The sequence below is a fragment of the Podarcis gaigeae genome (assembly GCF_964106915.1).
Source record: "Podarcis gaigeae genome assembly, chromosome: 17".
Classification (NCBI taxonomy): domain Eukaryota; kingdom Metazoa; phylum Chordata; class Lepidosauria; order Squamata; family Lacertidae; genus Podarcis; species Podarcis gaigeae.
Window position 1 is genome coordinate 33,608,291 of NC_139694.1, and position 21,563 is coordinate 33,629,853.

A 21,563-nucleotide genomic window follows, 5' to 3' on the forward strand; every position below is an offset into this window, starting at 1 on the left:
CAGGTGTAGGCCTGTCTGTTATGAGGTGCCAGTCATGTAGCTCTGCCCAGATGCCCACATGAGTGTGTCCCCTTGCCAGCCTTACTCATAGGTCTAACCCAGGCATAGGCAAACTCAGCCCTGCAGATGTTCTGGGACTACAACTCCCTGACCACTGGTCCTGTTAGCTAGGGATGATGGGAGTTGTAGTCCCAAAACATATGGAGGGCCGAGTTTGCCAGTGCCTGGTCTAACCCATAGCATTTTGGAGTCTGGAAGTAGAAACTGCCCCCTCCACACACACTAACACAAGGCAAAATCCACCAGGAATCTCCCCTGTACAAGACCCATTGAAAGCAGACAAAGAAGGACAACTGGAGCACATCTTTCTATCTCCAGATGCCCTGGGTTCTGCATAGTTAAGGAGTTAGTGATAGAAACTGTGATAGAAAAGCTAGGAGCCAAATGGCTTTTGGGACCTGTGGGCACCAAAACAGAATGTCTAGTCGCCATTTTGGGGGGGCTGGGCAGTTGACACTTTTTATTTATTATTTATTATTTTGATAAGCAGGAACTAATACGCAATTCACTTAAGTGACACATTGTTAATATCACATTTTTAACAGGAAATGTTAATACATGTTTAATTTGGTGTGGAAAATAAAAATACAGTGGTACCTCGGGTTAAGTACTTAATTCGTTCTGGAGGTCTGTTCTTAACCTGGAACTGTTCTTAACCTGAAGCACCACTTTAGCTAACCTGGAACTGTTCTTAACCTGAAGCACCACCTGCTGCTGCTGTGCCGCCGGAGCAGGATTTCTGTTCTCATCCTGAAGCAAAGTTCTTAACCTGAAGCACTATTTCTGAGTTAGCGGAGTCTGTAACCTGAAGCGTATGAAACCTGAGGTACCACTGTATTGGTACCATACTTCAGTTTTCAAAACATTTTATTCTTTATTGTTAAACTCCTTAACGCAGTGTTTTTCAACCACTGTTCTGCGGCACACTAGTGTGCCGCGAGATGTTGCCTGGTGTGCCGTGGGGAAAATTGAAAAATTCAAAAGATTTAAAAATAAAGTATTTTATAATTTTTCATATTTCTGTTTACTTACTATTTCGTAATAAAGTAATTATAAAATACTTTCTTTGTGTTTATTTGATTCCTATTCAAGAGAATTACTTTATATATAGTCAATATAGGCACAGAGTTAAATTTTTTAGCATTTTCTAATGGTGGTGTGCCTCGTGATTTTTTTCATGAAACAAGTGTGCCTTTGCCCAAAAAAGTTTGAAAAACACTGCCTTAACGTATTGTCTATCCTTAACATATACAGTCGTACTTGTTTCTCGATTTCCAAAACGTTCAAAAACCAAGGTGTGGCTTCCGAAAAACGTTCTAAAACCGGAACACTTACTTCCGGGTTTTTGGCGTTCGGAAGTCAAAATGCACAAGTACCAAGGCGTTCAGGAATCAAGGTACAACTGTACTTCGAGGCTTCAAAGCACATACATTTCAGTGAATCTTGAGTGTCAGCCAGGCACAAAAAATGGCACCCAGACTTTTTGAGGTGCTCACAAATGGAGAATCTTCAGGCGTGAAAAGCGCCTGGTGCCCTGCTAATTTCGAACCCTGATAAGCAGAGTCTGTCTCCTCACTCAACGTGCAACTACTAACCACCAGATCTACTGAGAATATCGACCTCTTGGATCCTTGCCAGTATTTATTTATGCTCACAACAGATATGAGAACTTTGTCTGAATGCAAGGGAAACAAATGAGTCAGGGCAGTACACTCCCCTTGACACAACAATCTCCATCACAGTGGGAGCAAGCGGCCACCCAAGGACATGTGGCTGAGTTCACAAAACAAAAGGTACAGGAAGGTATTACACAGGAGAAAAGACATGGAGAAGGGTAATCCTCTGCTTTTCTCAAAAAAGGCAGCTTTTAATCATATTCTTAATAAGCCTAGTTTGAGCCTGTTTGGCAAATCATAATGGGCTTGCTTGCCCCAAGTTAGCTTGGACATGCGCTGCACACAGCAACACTCCGACATGAGCCACAGTGCTGAGAATGGTGCAGAGACCATGGGTGGCGTGTGAGGGCTGGAGCAGTACAGTCGTACCTTGGAAGTCGAACGGAATCTGTTCCAGAAGTCTGTTTGACTTCCAAAATGTTCAGAAACCAAAGCGCGGCTTCTGATTAGCTGCAGGAAGCTCCTGCAGCCAATCGGAAGCCCTGTCAGATGTTCGGCTTCCAAAAATAGTTCCCAAACTGGAACACTCACTTCCGGGTTCGTGGCGTTCGGGAGCCAAAACGTTCGAGAACTAAGCTGTTCAAAAACAAACGTACAGTGGTACCTCTGGTTACGAATTTAATTCGTTCCAGTGTTCCGTTCTTAACCTGAAACCGTTCTTAACCTGAGGTACCACTTAAGCTAATGGGGCCTCCTGCCGCTGCACTGCCAGCGCACAATTTCTGTTCTCATCCTGAGTTAAAGTTCTTAACCCAAGGTACTACTTCCGTGTTAGCGGAGTCTGTAACCTGAAGTGTCTGTAACCCTAGGTACCGCTGTAGAACTGTACAAGCAGAAAGCAGGATTTTTCTACTACCTTTGAACAAGCTGTCTATATTACACGTGACTCATATCTGAGTACTGCTATTTTGTGAATTGGGGTAGAGCTATGCCCGTCCATTGGAAGCCTTTATACCACCATACAGTTAACAGGGCTTGAAGTAAAAATTTTAAATTTATAAGCATCAATAATGTTTTTTTTAAAAGGGAAACTTCTTTGCATAAGGTTGTCGAATAACACATAGTGCAAATTTCAAAGAATAGATGTTTATGGTCTTGGGATGAGTAAATTGGGCCTTCCCCGCCATCTCTACTCAGTGTATTTATTTATTTAAAAAAATTGTATGCTGCAATCTCATAAAACAAAATATCAAAGCAGTTTTTATCTATGCACAGTGAAAACCACACAAAGATTTAAAATTACAGACGAGGTACTATGAAAACTGATTTTCTTAATTTCCCTGAATAGAAAACTTTTCAGCAAGGTTTAAAAGCAATTGGGGTTTTTCTTCAGCCCAGACCCCAGCAAAGCCAGTTAGCCATTTGTAACTTCTTCAACGTGGAATCCTGTTTTAAAATCCTACTTGCAGTTGCTGTAGATTTGAGGAAGTTTTCCAGCACCGTAGCTAAGCAACTTTTATTTTTATGCATGCATGCATGCTGGGGGATGAAAAGAAAGTTAATACTGTCTGAAATCTTCTCTGAATATACTGCTTATGTAACTAAACTACCTGGTGTTCTGCTTCCAAAAGTTTAATTACATCACATTATCTAGTGTAGTTAAGAGTACCCTGCTTTAAATCCACAGTGGGTCACAAACACAGGGGCAACAGGCTAGATTTGGAGTTTATTCCAGTCCTCACAGATGTTCCACATAGTCTGTTATTAGTGTTAGGAATAGATGGATCTGTAAATCCCTCAGTTTCTCATCTTCCCAATCTTAAATTCACTTCAACAAATTTCCTCATCAGTATGCAAGTTTAATTGCACTTTGCGATTTTTTTTTTAAAAGCCCTCACAAAATTTGCCAGCATTTTAGTGTACATTTCCCCTAACAGTCAATTTTTCAATCCATTTTCTCTAATAGAGTGCATTTTGCATGTTACTGTCACCAAAGCACATTTTCATTTTTGGGCACTTTCCCCCCAATATAAGCATTTTAATACATGCATTTTGGTTGGAGAACTGCATCCCAAAATTTGGAGAAGTGCAAATTTCAAAGAATAGCTGTTTATGGTCTTGGGAAGTGTAAATTGGGCCACCCCCGCCATCTCTACTCAGTGTCAGTGTATTTCTTTATTTATAAAAATACCTGTATGCTGTAATCTCATAAAACCAAATATCAAAGCAGTTTTTATCCATGCACAATAAAAACCGCATAAAGATTTAAAATTACAAACCAGCTACCACGGAAACTGATTTTCTTAATTTCCCTGAATAGAAAACTTTTCGGCAAGTGTTTAAAGGTTATTAGAGAAGACGCCTGCTGCATCTGTCGGGCTAGCTAGCCTTCCACCTTACTGGGTTTCATGCTAATGTCAAATGAGCTTTGCCAACTGGGGAGGGAAATGCTTTGTGTGGTTTGCTGTCTTCCTCCCCTCTCTCCGAGTGCTCAAAATAAAGCACACAAAGCAATCGGATAAACGAAACCACAAAACATTAATTCCCACAAACATTTTAGGAGAGCCTCAGCAGTATTCGCTGAGTCCTACCCTCTCTTTCTTACCGAAAAGACTACAAGTATTCTAAGCATAGGACTAGATTCAGATTGACACAAGGCTACTACTGAAAAGAGAAACTCTGTGTTGAGTTTTCTTTCTTTCCCTCCACAATATAGTCATATCTCAAGTTACAGATGCTTCAGGTTATGTTTTTTCAGGTTACAGACCGCCGAAACCCGAATGGGTTACTTCCGGGTTTTGGCAGTCGCGCATGCACAGAAAGCACTAAATCGCGCTTTGCGCATAAGTGCCGAATCGCAACCCAGGCATGCACAGAGGTGCCACTGCAGGTTCCGAACATGCATCCCACATGGATCACATTCGCAACCTGAGCGTCCACTGTATAGGGAACAATTTACCTGGTTGCATTGTGCATTGCCAGTGGGGAAACACACAAGCAGATGTCATAACACAAGGTAAAAGTGACAACAGGGAAGAACTCAACTCAGGGATGCTATTTTCTGAGGCAGCTCCATGTCTGACCCAAGCACATGAGCGCTGAATATGCCAAACGCCAAAAAGCAACGGGCTGTCATGCAATGACATCTTCTAGGTCAAGAGAAGAGGTCAACAGCAAGATAATATTTTGGCCACTGGAAAAGAAAAAACAATCCCAGCAAGGGCCAAAGCAAATCATTTTAACAACTTTCATGCTGATTCCTTGAGTCAGCCACTCAGACCTTGGCTCTGCCTACCGAATAGAGAGGGGGGAAGTCCCAAGCAAAATGCAGATTCAAATAACAGGCTTAACTTCAGAAGAGATGGAGGTTGGCAGGAGAAAATTGGCAACTGCTGAATTCTGCACTCCAAGCAAGCCATGTTATTGGGAAAGCCAGCCCTGCATGCTCTAAGGTTTAGAAATGCTAAGCAGGAACTCAAAAGAACTTCAGCAAAGTCCTCTGCTGATCTGTATATAAATTGCAAGCGGACCTTTAGGCACAAACTTTGCAGCAAGATGTCTCAAATCTACCCCGAACTGAAAGGTGCTAAATACAAACTGTTATGTACTGAAGTTCTCACCCTGGGCCAGTAGGGGGATACTGTAGATAGTTATGCAAATAAGTGACGTTCAGTGATTGGATAGTTTTAGAAAATTGTTACAGTTACGTTGTACTGGAGCTCTATATAAGCAGGCTGACTGAACCCTTCAGTTCAGTTTTGTTCTGGCCTGTTTGAAGAATCGCTGTGTCGTCTGATATGTTCACCCACAACTTAACACAAATGGTCTAACGCTGCAATCCAAACCACACTTACTAAACACACCTAGGATTGTGTGCCGTACAAAGGTGGAGAATGAGTATGGTATCCACTAAGGAAGAATGGCAGTTTACAATGCTTGAATATGCTGAATTGGCAGGTATAGTGAATAGGATAAGAGAAAACGATGCAAAAAGAATATAAGGAGGACTGTAAAAAGTTCACTGAATATTTTAAGAACCGGTATAAACAAGTAAATAACCTAGCAGGTCTTTCTTGAGTAAATCCAGTGGAACAGGAGCAAATAGAAATTAACAGAGGAAGAAATTTGAAGGTTAAAAATCTGGAATATGAGATTTAGTAGAAAAGTAAAGAAATTATGAAAAGGGTAAAAGGGGAGTCGCTAGGTATTTAGTTGTACTGTATGTCGTTACTGGTACGAAAGTTGTATAATTGGTGGGTGGAGGGAAAGGGATGTGTGTTTCGTTTCTGTATTATAAATGTAAATAAAAATGTTTTTTTTTTTAAAGGATTGTGTGCTGTAAGTTAATTACATTATTCTAACGACATATTTTTTAATGTGTCTGTCAGGCATTACACGCATTGGCCAGAACACCAGACAGATTTGCTTCTGACTACACAAGCAGAACACTGCCTGCATACTTTGCCATCTCTCTTTGCATAAGAGATGTCTTTGGATACAAAGGCATATTTTTTTAAAAAATCTTAATAATAGTGTAAATCTAACATTAAGGGAAGAGCCCAAAATACCCTGAAGGAGACTAGACCCACCTCAAGACTCTGTAGCTAAGGTTCTGACTGCATGTCAGATACTGTAAAATAGAAATAATTATTTTGCCTTCTCTTTTAATCTTTCTGCTGTTGGGTCAAACACAGCCATCCAACATCCGAATCTCACAGGTAGGATCAGAATCAGGAATGATTCTTGGAATTAAAACATCACACAAATGTGTGGGGGGGTTAAATGTATCTTAAGGCAGAGGGTGCCATAGATGTTTTAGCTGAGATTCCTGCATTTCAGGGGGTTGGACTAAATGATCTTCAGAGTTCCTTCCAACTCTACAATTCTATGATGCAATAACATTTTCCAGGAATAAAACAAGCCTGGTTTGGTGCTATGCAGATATCAAGGTCGGAGTACAAAGAGACAGAGATAATGTCTCTGCCTTGTTTATCAGCCCACATCCTAGCCTTAACAGAGCTGATATAAGGCCACACAGTGGACCGACAGCAAGTCAATACTTGGCTCTTAGATCTCTTCCGTCCCAAAGCACTCAAAATACTTTGCAAGCTTTTTGGCCCATGAAATCTCCAGGAAAGACTCCAGGAAGATGCTATAATCACAGGAGTGGGGATGTGGTCTTGTTCAAGGTCACACAGTGGGAAAGTTAAAAGAACTCATGAACCTTACCAAGCAAGTGGTATTCAATGGGTTCCACTTACACACAAGAGAAAGAGAGAGAGAGAGAGAGAGAGAGAGAGAGAGAGAGAAACTAACTGACTGACTAACTAACTAACTAACTAACTACAGTGGTACCTCGGGTTAAGTACTTAATTCGTTCTGGAGGTCTGTTCTTAACCTGAAACTGTTCTTAACCTGAAGCACCACTTTAGCTAATGGGGCCTCCCGCTGCTGCTGCCACCACACAATTTCTGTTCTCACCCTGAAGCAAAGTTCTTAACCCAAGGTAACATTTCTGGGTTAGCGGAGTCTGTAACCTGAAGTGTATGTAACCCAAGGTACCACTGTAACTGAGATTTCTGTATGCGTACTCTGGAGACTGCGGTTTTCTCATCTCCACTCTCCAAGCCGGATGGATGGGGAAAGAAAGAGACAGAGAGAGCCAGCAAGCTTTGAAGTAAGAATTCCAGAGTACATACTGCTCCCTTTCAATTCTGTATGTCATGACGTAAGGAACTGAGCTTTCATAGGATGCCAGATTACACTTCAAATATAAAGTATATTTCTAGTCCTCACTGTTGCAGTAGGAAATTTCAAGAAAGCATGGTCAATGTCTCTTTGCTGAAGGCCCCGAGGAAGGATTTCTGCTTATAATATGTTTGCAAGTGTGAGTGGACACACCCAACACCAGTTTGTGGGCCACGTCGTAAGAACCATTTCAAAATAATTGAGCTGGCAATGTATTGCGAAGCACAGCCTTCCAAACTCCAAGGGGCGGTATAATTGTGAGCCGTCTAGCAGCTGGTTTGGGGGAACTGGCTGCTTTTAATGAAAGGGCCGGTGCTGTGCTGTTTCTATTGTAATTATATGTATGTTTTAAACAGATCTCATATTTGCATACAGTTTTGATTCTATTAACGTTTAATTGCTTTCCAATGATTTCTCCCTCCTATGTTTTTAGCGATCCTTGGTTTTCCCCTGTATGCCCCCTTGAGTCTTCTCAGGGATAAAGGCCGGTTATAAATATATAATAATGATAATCATTCCCAAAGCAGCAAAGGGCTTGCTAATATTCACTCTTAAAGGGAACAAGCTGAAAAGCTAATCTGCCTTAGAATGGACTTTGTCCCTTCAGACTTCATTCTGCTGCAGACAAAGGGAAAAGTTCTTGAAGCTGAAATTTCCCCAAAAGTCCCTACATTACATACGCGTAGGCTCAGAATTTCTCCACGTTTTCATGAAGCAGGAAAAACTCTGCTTAGATTTGGTGGATTTACGCAGGGAAAAAACCTTAGCATGAACTGTGAAACAAACAAAAACATTCCTGACGTGGCTTCTTTGTCAAAATGCAGTAGGCATTGAGGCAGGCAAGAGATAGAGTGAAGAACAGTTTTGGAGTCAGCAAAAATGTCAACATCCTTTTACAACACTGCGTAAGGGCCCAGGTGCATTCGGGGGGGGGGGGGAAGGTTTATTTTTATTTATTTCATAAACCCACATATCTTGGGAAGGCTTGCCTGAACAAAAATGTCACATCTAGTTTGGTCTTCAGGTGTAAGCTACTGAAGCGATTATTATATTTTGGAAGTTTCTGAACCAAGTCATGCTGTTCTCTCTGTGCGATGTGGGAGATAAACTTAGAAGACACGTTAGAAGCTTGCAGCCTTGGTTGAGATGGGAATAAACACACCACGGGAACCAGGAGCTTTGCAAAGTTAGTGAGGGATGGCTGAACATCAAGTTCAAACGAAACACGTTACAGAGAGCAAGGGAACCCTTGAGAAATTTAAGCAGACTCTGACCAAAAACCCCTCACTGCCACTAGAAGTAGCAGCTCCACAGTGTCTGCGGCGAGTGCAGGTCTCCAGAAAAAAAGTTCTGCTTCCGAAAACGCAGCCTAGAGGGCATCCAGGGTATATTTTACTTCTGTGTGCCTTGCAGTCATGTAGGAGAGAAATGCTACCCGCTCTGAGACCCCACAGCTAATTTTCCCCTGGTCTCGCTGACCCAAATAGGACTAATTCAGCCAGCTAGCCCTGGGGATTATCTAATGCTTATTTCTCCTAAATTGATTTTTGAATTTTATTGTTATTCATGTTTTTATACTGTATTTTATGCTGCTTTTATAATTGTGTTTTAAATTTGTTGTTAGCCGCCTTGAGCCCGGTTTTTGAACTGGGAAGGGCGGGGTATAAATAAAATATTATTATTATTATTACATTTAAGAAGTTGCATAAGCCATGGAAGCAGCTTCCGCACTGAAGAGATTCCTGTGTTGCAGAACTTGCTATTGCAACATCCCAATGCACAGAAGGATTGCCCTTTCCTAACAAATGACTTATCATCCTCGACAGCCAAGCAGTTCTCCCAGTGCTCTCAGCCTCACAAGTACGTAGGTTGGAACCTCCACCCGGAGAGAACTTGCTCACTGCACTTCCAGTCAATGCCAAGGAAGTCCACCCTCTTTAATGTCCATGACCACCTTCCCAGGACAATAAAGCAGAGACTTCAACAGACTCGGGAAGGAGACTCATATCATGACAGATACTCTCCTCCCTTGCTGTTATCAGATGGAAACCAGATGGACGTTTGTCAAGCAGCAGGAGAGTTCTTTTGCGTCATCTCACCAGCTAGGCTTTCTAAAATACAGATTACCGTGACTATGGAACAAACTAGGCAGTCCAAGCAGCTACCAGTCTAGGCAGTTCAGTCGAAGACACTGCTAGTTAAGTCAGCATGGAAAGAGCTACCCCTAAGGAGGCAGAACGGTTTGGAAATGTCCTCTTTTCTTTGAGGCAGCACACCTACTCTGGCATCCTACGTGGAACCACTTCCTACGTGGTCTCCTAAGTACTGAACTGCAGGGCTAAAAGTCAGGAGAACCAAGTGTTTATCTCTACACTTGCAAGAACTCCCCAAGCAACAGAGATGAAAGCAAAGGAATATAACTACCTAAGGCTTCTATGGTGCTGGAGGAGACTCTTGAGAGTCCCATGGACTGCAAGAAGATCAAACCTATCCATTCTGAAGGAAATCAGCCCTGAGTGCTCACTGGAAGGACAGATCCTGAAGCTGAGGCTCCAATACTTTGGCCACCTCATGAGAGGAGAAGACTCCCTGGAAAAGACCCTGATGTTGGGAAAGATGGAGGGCACAAGGAGAAGGGGACGACAGAGGACGAGATGGTTGGACAGTGTTCTCGAAGCTACCAGCATGAGTTTGACCAAACTGCGGGAGGCAGTGGAAGACAGGAGGGCCTGGCATGCTCTGGTCCAGGGGGTCACGAAGAGTCGGACACGACTAAGCGACTAAACAACAACAAAGGCTTCTACTGAGCAGATCTTCTGTCTAAAAAAACATTTCTGCAACATACTGGGAGCAGTGAGCAAGTTCTCTCCAGGTACTTCACAGAGGTTCTCAAGGGGCAAATGCCTTGCACTCCTTCATTCCACAGCCTTGCTAAAATGAAAGATGGTTTCTCAAGATATACTTCCACTTTGATCATTCAAGTACAGTACAAGAAACCAGTACTTTCAATATGTCATCAGGATAATTATACTAGGCAATAAACGGCTAACCACATTTTATCCAAATAACCCTTAAGACATCCTTTTAAAGCCGGTCAGTATTTTTTGTCCATACTGCATATGAAGGCGCCAGGGGAAAGAAATGTCGTTTCCTCAAAATCACCTGAAAGTTTGTTGCTGAAAAGAGATTTCAACTAAGTCCTTCCCAGGTCACACTGTTAGCTGCAACAGTATGCAAAGTCTCATTAGCAGGATATAATATAATGGTCCACCACAGCTACCCATTGCCCAGAATTATATTTGTAGAGGTGGGGAAAGACTGTAAGTGGACAGGAAGAATTGAGGATCACTGCTGAAAGAGCAAAGCAGTGATCTAAACCTGATAGGGGCCCAGGAGCCCACCAGCTTACGCAAACTTAAAAGTGTCGGAGCCACTGGCCAACAGCACAAAATCTCGATGCCGAGAACAAGCTGTTGCTTCCAGGGAACAGGACATCTGGCAGGAAGAATGGCTGGCTGGCTGGCTGGCCAACGAATGGGAGTTTGGCTGAGACCAAGTTTCAGACTGGGATCCTCCCAGAGCTCAGATCCTATGGGGGGATTACAAGAGGAAATGCCGATCCTCCCACTCACAGCAACATTAGGAGGGAAAACAGCTCGGAGGATGTTTACCAAGAATAAACCCTATCATGGAGGCCTTGTAAATGGACTGCAACCAGCCTTGGAGCTTGTTCTGGGGATAGATAGAGAACATATGGATCGAGAGAGCTGGAGCCCCGCTGCCCAGGAAATCAAGGCACAGATGCTCACTGGCCACCAGCAGTTTGAACTTTATGGGGTAAGAACATGCGTATCTAAAAGCATCACACTCCCTTACACAGGGAATGGGATGAGGTAGCCCTGTGGTCTAAACCACTGAGCCTCTTGGACTTGGCGATCAAAAGGTTTGAATCCCTGCGACAGGGTGAGCTCCCGTTGCTCTGTCCCAGCTTCTGCCAACCTAGCAGTTTGAAAGCACACTAGTGCAAGTAGATAAATAGGTACCACTGCGGTGGGAAGGTAAATGGCGTTTCAGTGCACTCTGGCTTCCATCATGGTGTTCCTTGCCCCAGAAGCGGTTTAGTCATGCTGGCCACATGACCCAGAAAGCTGTATGGACAAACACCGGCTCCCTCGGCCTAAAAGCGAGATGAGCTGCACCCCATAGTCACCTTTGACTGAACTTAACCGTCCTTTACCTTTACCTTACCTAATAGTCCATCCAGCCCAGCGTCATTGGCAGTGGCTGGCATGAGGGCTCTCATCCTTCAGGCAGAACCCTTCCCTAGATCTGCTGCCTGAGAACTTTTAAGTGGACATGACCAGAAATCATGGGGCTCAGTCTGTAGAGAGTGAGACTCTTAACCTCAGGGTTTGGGGCTTGAGTCCTGCATTGCAGGGGGTCGGGCTAGAGGGCTTTGTGGTCCCTTCCAACTCTACAATTCTACAATAGGGAATGAGCGAAGGACCTCATGTGCACATTCTAACTCTAAGCTCTGGACCATCCAGGAGGCTGAGGGGACCGTTTGACGGAAAACAAGCCAGTCAGACTTTCAGCTCAAGTTTCAACTCAGGCAAGCCAGCATTTCCTCAGCCGCCCAACTACAACCCTGAAATAATGACTGGCCTTCCACGCAAAGTTGGTAAGGTATAATGCATACGAAGAATACATGCTTGAAACTTGTCACACACCCTTGTCAAGCCTCTCACAAAAATGAGCACGAGGCAACAGAACAGAACTCGGCAAGAAGCAAAGACAATGGCCGATTCTCACCTATCTCCACTCCTGACACTGAGGGTGGGTCCTCTGTCCTCAGCAATGCTTGCAGATAACTAAGGCAACACTGCAGATCTAATCTCTAAAGGTAAAGGTAAAGGTACCCCTGCCCGTACGGGCCAGTCTTGCCAGACTCTGGGGTTGTGCGCCCATCTCACTCAAGAGGCCAGGGGCCAGCGCTGTCTGGAGACACTTCCGGGTCATGTGGCCAGCGTGACATGATCTAATCTCTAGTTAACGGTTAAACCAGGGGTCAGCAAATCTTTTCAGCAGGGGGCCGGTTCACTCTCCCTCAGATCTTCTGGGGGGCCGGACTATATTTTGAAAAAAAATATGAACGAATTCCTATGCCCCACAAATAAGCCAGAGATGCATTTTAAATAAAAGCACACATTCTACTCATGTAAAAACATCCTGATTCCCAGACCGTCCGCAGGCCGGATTTAGAAGGCGATTGGGCCGGATCCGGCCCCCGGGCCTTAGTTTGCCTACCCATAGGTTAAACTCTCCTTCCCCACAAACCCCACCCAATTATTACAATCTAGAAGTCACTGCCTATTCAACCCCAGTCAGAAAGCATTATAAATGAGGTTACTGTACTATAACTGGTGACCTGGGGCACAAAATTTTCAACTGCTATATCCCACCCCCCAAAAATGTCCATTTCTAAAGCACATTTGTTTCATTAAATGTAATTATCAAGATAATCGGGGGGGGGGGAGGTGGTTTCAGATTAGTGCCATTTTTTCCTCCCTAATGATTCTCTCTAGGAAGCATGCATATATCATAAAATAAAAATTGAAACATTTAAAACCAGGAAAAAGCATTAAAAATAGTTAATCTACAACATATTTAAGATCAGGTACATCCAAATCACGTGCCTGGATTTTTCTTTTCTTTTTTTCTTTTCCACCACAGTGGTCTCAAGAAATCCCTGTGGTACAGATTTTTCTGGCTTAGATCCCACTCAGATAATTAAGCTTTCATTACCCTCACCCACAATTCTCCTCTGTTGCAGCAAAAGCAACTGATTAATAAACATGGCAAGACAGCTACAGGCAAAGCTTTCAGACATAGCACGGTTCCAACAGCTTGCTAGTGACCCCAGCAGTTTACAGACCACCTAACCCTGTACTGATCACCTTCAACACGGGCTGCATGTCCTTCATGCACTGTCCTAAACAAACCTTAGTAATCTGTGCAAGTTCCTGCAGCCTTAATCTTCTCCTTGCTTGTGCCTATAAACCTCCATTACCCAGCGTCACAAATGCAGCAACCTAATCCCCACGTACGCTACTGATGGAAAGAGAGCAGCAGCATGCTTAAGCATTTGAGCTGGCGGCAGAAAGTCTTCAGTTCAAGTCTTACCTTGGTTGTGAATGCACCAGATGGTTGAGGAAAGCTACTCTCTCTTGCACCGTCTTGGATGAAAGAATAGAACAGGGTTCGGCAACAGTGGACCAAAACCAGCTGATGACATGGCTCCCCAAATCTCTTTTCTGATGAGCAGCTTTTGCATCTCATTTGGAAACCAAGGACCAAGAATCTTGAGGAAGAATGGGGAGGCAAACAATGCCAGATGCTTGAAGTCCAGTGTGAAGTTTCCACAGTCTGTGTTGATTTGGGGAGCCATGTCATCAGCTGGTGTTGGTCCACTGTGCTTCATTAAGTCCAGGGTCAACGCAACCGTCTACCAGGAGATTTTGGAGCACTTCATGCTTCCTTCCACAGACGAGCTTTATGGGGATGCTGACTTCATTTTCCAGCAGGACTTTGGCACCTGCCCACACTGCCAAAAGTACCAAAACCTGGTTCAATGCCCATGGGATTACTGCGCTTGATTGGCCAGCAAACTTGCCTGACCTGAACCCCATAGAGAATCTATGGGGCATTGCCAAGAGAAAGATGAGAAACATGAGACCGAGCAATGCAGAAGAGCTGAAGGCTGCTATTGAAACATCCTGGTCTTCCATAATACCTCAGCAGTGCCACAGGCAGATAGTATCCATGCCACGCCGCATTGAGGCAATAATTGATGCAAAAGGGGCCCAAACCAAGTACTGAGTACATATGTATGCTTCTGAGAGGTCCAATATTGCTCTATTTGCAATCCTTGATGATTTTAATATTCTAATTTTCTGAGATTGTTAATTTGGGGTTTTCATCAGCTGTACGCCATGATCATCACAATTATAACAAATAAAGGCTTGATATATCTCGCTTTGCATGTCATGAGTCTATCTCATATATTAGTTTCACCATGCAACATGATGGAGGAGGCCTCGGTGCTTCTGATATGTCAGGTTTGTGGCTTCATGAGCTCATCATAGCTGAGCATAAGGCTCAGTCCTACCTGCAGTCATTTCCTCTGGATTGTGGAGATGACGACTAGCACACTAGCTGCAGCTTCAGGGGGTTGTATTTCCCCCGCCCTGCGTGGGTTATGTGGTTCTAGCAAAGCCATGAATCCTTGTTTCTCCATTACCCTCCAGAAGTGTGTTAGTAGCCACACCAGAGACACAAACTGGATTTGCTTTAGCCGGCAGTGTTTGCAGAGACAAACATGCATCCCTTTTCCTTTTTCTTTGAGTGCAGGCTGTGGAGAATGCAGCCAGCCAGGTTTTCCCAGTTAAGAGAAGAAAAGGCCAATTTGACAACTCCCACGACAAAGATGGCAGATATATATGCCTGGCTGCAGGGTGAGGTTGGGAACGTACTCATTCCCCAATAAATAAATAAAAATTAAAAACCAAGCCATGTCAAGCATTTGGAAAGGCACACTGAGAAGACCAGGGCTGGAGTTGCCATTGTGGCCTCACAGCACAAAGCAAGAAAACTATACCTATTACAGTGGTACCTCGGGTTACATACGCTTCTGGTTACATATGCTTCAGGCTACATACACTTCGCTAACCCAGAAATGGTGTTTCAGGTTAAGAACTTTGCTTCAGGATAAGAACAGAAATCGGGCTCTGGCAGCGCAGCGATAGCAGGAGGCCCCATTAGCTAAAGTGGTGCTTCAGGTTAAGAACAGTTTCAGGTTAAGAACGGACCTCTGGAACGAATTAAGTACTTAACCCGAGGTACCACTGTACTAGATTGTGGCCTCACTGAGGTGGTACGGGCAAACCTGTGTTTGGGCCACCCTAATTCAGACTGCAGGTGGGGCTCAGGGGAATTTAACAAACAAGTTGACCATTTCAATGAAACGTAGATGTAACTGATGACACAAGTTTGAAAATTGTCCATTCATCATCAAAAATAGGGGTTCAGAGAAAAGAGATCTATCCAAGTGAACTGGTTCAATGACTGTATTCAGATGTCATGATAAACCCTGGTTTGTTGTGACAAGAATGATCCTTGGGTTCATGCATTCCTCCACTCTCCCTTCCTTTTGTGGTGTGGCTCCAAGGAGTAGCTTGAAAGTAAAAAATAAAAAAGAATGGAAGCAAATGGTAAATGCGGCTTGCAATTTCACACAAACCCAGAAAACAGTAGTTCATTTTAACTGCTGTTCATTTGAAACAAATCAAACAATGGGAAATAAAGTTTACTTGTTTCAAAGAAATGGTATTTTTAAATAAGCATGGTTTAGAGATAGGTGTAAATGCTAAATTGTCAAAAATAGCAGTGAAAGCTTCCAATCTCCTGCTCATAGTCAAACTAGGGCGGGCAGACCATGGACTCAGCTACAATAGTAAAGAAAAAGTGTTTTATATGTGTTACAACACTGTGGCACCAGATGGCGCTGTGGAGTTCCGTCTTTCGCCAACGTGATTTCCCACTATGTGGTTTACAACACGTTTTCCTGAAAAGCTTTTCTGATGTGTCTAGATCCAGCCTACGCAAACCAGAGGCCTACCTAGGTCTGATGCCATCATGATAAATCATGACTTATCACGACAATCAAATGCAACCTGTATGTTACCTACAAAGAGATGCAGCAACAGCTTTCCCTCCTCTGCAAGCTCCCCATTCAAGGTTCATTTCAACTATTTAACTCACTAAACAACCTTAAGCAAGCCACTATTCCCTAACCTCTGTCACAAGGCCAGCCTTACAATTAAGCAGGGTGAGGCAGTCTGCCTTAGAAAGCTAATTGTGCTGTATCATTAAAAGGCAGTTAAAAAAACAAAACTCTTCCTGGGCAAGGAGGCAGAGTGAGAGCTTGCTCTGTGTCTGTCTGTCTGCCTACACACTTCACTGTCGGATGACACACATGGGCAATGGAACAAACTCTTCCTCATTGCAGAAGTTGGCTGGCTGGTTTTCTTGAAGCTTGCAACTGGGGTACTTTAAAGTACATGTAGGGAACCCCTGGGAGACAGGCCAGTTCGGGGGGTCCAGTTTGGCTGCTGAGGCCATTTCCCCCAAACCACGCTCAACCATTTATCAGCTGGTGACATCAGTTGGTGGGTGAGGCCTTCTTGGGGAGCCCACCCCACACCAATCCCTTTAACCTTGGGTCTTTCTAAAAAAAACCTAAAAGCAGGTACAGTCATACCTCGGGATGAATACGCTTCAAGCTTAAATATTTTCGGGTTGCGCTCCGTGGCAACCCAGAATTAACGGAGTGCGTTACTTCTGGGTTTCGCCGCTCGCGGATGCGCAGACACTCAAAATGGCGCCATGCGGAAGCGACGAAACGTGATCCACGCATGTGCAGTCGCGCCTTACGTTCGCTTCAGGATGCGAACGGGGCTCCAGTACGGATCCTGTTCACTTAATCCGTTCTGGAAGTCCGTTCTTAAACCGAAACATGCTTTCTTTCCCTAATGAGACCTCCCGCCGCCGGTGCACTTGCACCGTTCGCTTTCTGTTCTTAGACCGAGGTAAAGTTCATAGACTGAGGTAAACTTCTGGTTTTGTGGATGCTCGTAACCCGAATCGTTCATAAACAGGGTTGTTCTTAAACGAAGGTACCACTGTAGAACCATTTACCTCACCTTCATTGCTGCATGATGGAGTAGTCCCTGCCTGAGTTGGCGTCTGTTTTGTGCTCTACCACACACTGCTGAAGAAACTGGCGATCTCTAAAGGGGTTGGGGAGAGACTGCTGCAAAGAGTGCTCAGTCCTCACTCTCCTATGCTCAGGGTCTGCCTGAAAGCAAGGGATTCTGATGACATGGGAGTTGGGAGTCCAACGACTGGAGTACATTAGGCCTCTGCAGGATCTTAGGGGGTCAGTGCTGAGCTTTTAAATCAACATACAAGAGGGGATAGAGATTTTCCCAGATTGTGTCAGGACGCATTAGTCAGGACAGTGTGACTCATTATGCTTTCTTGGGAACAGGGTGGGAGAAGTTCAAAGCAAGCCTGAATTTCACCACACACAGCAAAACAGAGGATCGCCTCCACCCGCCACAGCCTCAAAGCATCGACCCATGCTGCAAACAAGAGCATAAAAATCACAAGGCTGTCAATCATCGAATCTCACAAACGGAAACGAAGGGGCTACTGCAGATGGAAACTGTTGGCCACCTTTCCGATTCCTTTCTGTACACCAAAAAATGTTTACTAAAGTGGTAGATCATGCAACAAAAGGGACAGACTTCTAATGAGTCTGAACAGCAACCTGTCCAAATTATAAAGATACAGTCGTACAGTGGTACCTCGGGTTACATACGCTTCAGGTTACACACCCCGCTAACCCAGAAATAGTGCTTCAGGTTAAGAACTTTGCTTCAGGATAAGAACAGAAATCGTGCTCCGGCGGCGCAGCAGCAGCAGGAGGCCCCATTAGCTAAAGTGGTGCTTCAGGTTAAGAACAGTTTCAGGTTAAGAACGGACCCTCAGAACAAATTAAGTACTTAACCCGAGGTACCACTGTACCTTGTTTTGTGGCCAGGACCCATTCCGGAGCCCCAGCCGCTAGCCGAAAAGAACGCAGGGCAAAGTGCCGCGTCTGCGCACAGAGTGGTTTCCACTTCTGCGCATGTGCGAGTGGCAAACCTGGAAGTAACCCGTTCTGATACTTCTGGGTTTGCTGCGGACGTTCGCCAGAATGGACACTATACAAGGCGGACGTTTGCGGAGGTATTACTTTACTGGGAAGTCTTTCAAACACTGAAAAAACATGTGGAAGTGTGCAACATGCATGCCAGTTCCAGACCCTGTTGAGCACACACTTTTACACATGTAAGAAGTCCTTCATTGCACTGCTTAATGTGTGGCTGGCCTAGAGGAGGAAAATCAGCACGATCCTAGGACCCGCTCACAATGGTTTCAGCACTTCTGGGTACAGTGGTACCTCGGGTTACAGACGCTTCAGGTTACAGATGCTTCAGGTTACTCCAATAACCCAGAAATAGTACCTCGGGTTAAGAACTTTGCTTCAGGATGATAACAGATATTGCGCGACGGCAGCAGGAGGCCCCATTAGCTAAAGTGGTACCTCAGGTTAAGAACAGTTTCAGGTTAAGAACGGACCTCCAGAACTATTTAAGTTCTTAACCCGAGGTACCACTGTACTCAAGTGAACTTCCCTGCTGATACCCTTAACTCAATTAATTTCTCCAAAGTAATTCTGTAGTTATTTGGAAGCCTACTACCCAAGATGCTGTGGACTGAGGTTCTCAAAATGTGTATTCTACCAAGCTACAGTTAACGCCTAAACCTGGCCAACTTTTCAAAAATTTAACTTCAGTTCACACAACTATCTTAGTGCAATCTTATCTTAGAGCCAGTGTGGTGTAGTGGTTAAGAGCGGTGGACTCGTAATCTGGTGAACCGGGTTCGATTCCACGCTCCTCCACCTGCAGCTGCTGGGTGACCTTGGGCTAGTCACACTTCTCTGAAGTCTCTCAGCCCCACTCACCTCACAGAGTGTTTGTTGTGGGGGGAGGAAGGGAAAGGAGAATGGTAGCCGCTTTGAGACTCCTGAAGGGGAGTGAAAGACGGGATATCAAATCCAAACTCTTCTTCTTCTTCTTCAATATGGAAGAGGATTTGTTACAGTTCATAGGTGACCATTTTCAAGTCAGAACTGGCTTCACCTTCAGCCCAGAGCTATACAGAGGTAACAATGCTAAACCTATGATCAAGATAACGATGATAAATATTTGTGCAGCAGTTTACTGTGTCCAAAGCTGTTCTCCTCCTCGCTATCCTCACAAGGGCTTTGTTAAAAAGAGGTCAGTATTATTCCAGCATTGGAACTGGGATGGGAGTGAGGTCAAAGGAGTGACTTGCCTAAGGCCACCTCATGGCAAAAGTGAGGTTTAAAGGTGGGGTTTCCCAGTATTTGGCTCCATCTATTAGCCACTATGTGGGACACGGGTGGCGCTGTGGGTTAAACCTCAAAGCCTAGGGCTTGCCGATCAGAAGGTTGGCAGTTCGAATCCCCGCAACAGGGTGAGCTCCCGTTGCTCGGTTCCAGCTCCTGCCAACCTAGCAGTTCGAAAGCACGTCAAAGTGCAAGTAGATAAATAGGTACCACTCCGTCGGGAAGGTAAACAGCGTTTCCGTGCGCTGCTCTGGTTCACCAGAAGCGGCTTAGTCATGTTGGCCACATGACCCGGAAGCTGGGCGCTGGCTCCCTCGGCCAATAAAGTGAGATGAGTGCCGCAACCGCAGAGTCGGTCACGACTAGACCTAATGGTCAGGGGTCCCTTTACCTTTACCTATTAGCCACTATGCCACATCAACTTTCGAAGAAGCACGTAAACAACCTAGGCAACCACAGAATCAGGTACAGTACAGATGCACTACAGCGACAGAGCCCTAAGTGTCCTTCCAAAGGGTTGCACATTAAGATCCAACTGCGAGTCAACACGTTTCTGTGCCTTGGGGCCAGAGTTGGCATGGTGCAATTTGGAGATGAACCTACAAGCATTGTTGAGGCAGAGAGGCCTGGAATGCACTTCGCCAGCCTGGATAAACAGAGCAGGAATTCTAATGAGGCCAACCTCAACTGAGTCATGGGACTGCATTGTTCCAGCAACCCCAAGACTAATCAGCTCTCTTGTCCCTCACCCAAAAGGTCTGATGAGTGGGCTGGTCTTTCAAAGAACAGTTGCATGTTGCTGGAAAGCTACCAGAAAGGGCTACGAAGTATTCAAGGGCTATATCTGAAACCACTTTTGCGCAGAGAGCCGAGCAAAGTAGATTTTTAATGAGAGATTCGTTCTTGGCATGAGGAGTGGCACAAATGCAGCGTACAGAACAGCTGCCCATCCCCTCAAAAGCTGAAGGTGGGATGCAAAGATAAGAGCTGGAAGGAAACAGGTAGGCTCTGATACCTGCATGCAGTCAGGGTCACTGCATACAACCTCACACCCACCATTCTCCAAATGTTTGTTTCTGTGTGCAGAACAAACACGCATCTATTTCTGCATGAGAAACTGAAGAGTTTGATAACATTTTAAAAATATATAAATTTATTTATTTGGTTTTTCAAATTGAAATTTTACATATATATATCAAACATATATCAGAAAAACAAGATTCCATCCTCCCCTTTGTGGGTCCTAATTTAATCATTTCCTCCCACATCTTTTATAATAATCCAAATCTTTTACCTCTCCATTGTAACCAGAATTCACTCTTAAACAACAAGTGATATTCTAATCCTACTAACAATTTCAACTGTTTACAATGGTCTTTAAGATAGGTTATAAATTCCCCCCATTCCTTATTAAAATTTTGGTCTTCCCGATTTCTGATTCTTCCGGTCATTTTAGCCATTTCAGCATAGTCCATCAACTTCATCTGCCATTCTTCTCTGGTAGGGACTTCATCTTCTTCCCTTCTCTGGGCCAATAACATCTGTGCAGCCATGGTCACATAGAACAGTTTGATAACTTGCAAGTCTCTCTCATTTTTCTTCTTTTTGGGGGGCAACCTCAAACTAATCATTGCCAAGACTAGGTCTAACTCAGGAAAACCTGAGGATCCCCATATCACACTGAAGCTTCTTTTTAAAAAGCAAACAGAATTTGTCACCTGCCTCTCCGTGCAGTAGGAACCTTTAGGTCTTACACAAAAGTCAACCCAGAAAATGAAAGACGCCAAGTCAAACACAGAGTTCAAGAGGTCTCACCTCGTATATCACATGTATCTGCATCTTTTCTCCCTGACTTAAAAACAGACGCCAGGAATTAGAGGAAATTAGGTTGTAAAACATGCAATCAAGTTTCATACTGTCAGTTCAGTGACAAAGAAGACTCCACGTTACAGCGTATTTTGTGCGTTTCCTGGCTCCCTTGAAAACCAATGCAGAGACTGAGCTGGTATTTGACACTTAACGTACCACATTTCATTCTGGTATCTCAGACATGTTTTATTAAAAACAACTAAACAAGAGCATGACAAACCATCAAGTTA

General features: G+C 44.2%; 1 protein-coding gene across 2 annotated transcripts in view; it reads right to left on the bottom strand.

Moving 5' to 3' along the window:
• Positions 1-21,563, bottom strand: part of TRIP10 (thyroid hormone receptor interactor 10) — an 83,946-nt gene that overhangs the window by 36,438 nt on the left and 25,945 nt on the right. The window lies entirely within an intron of this gene.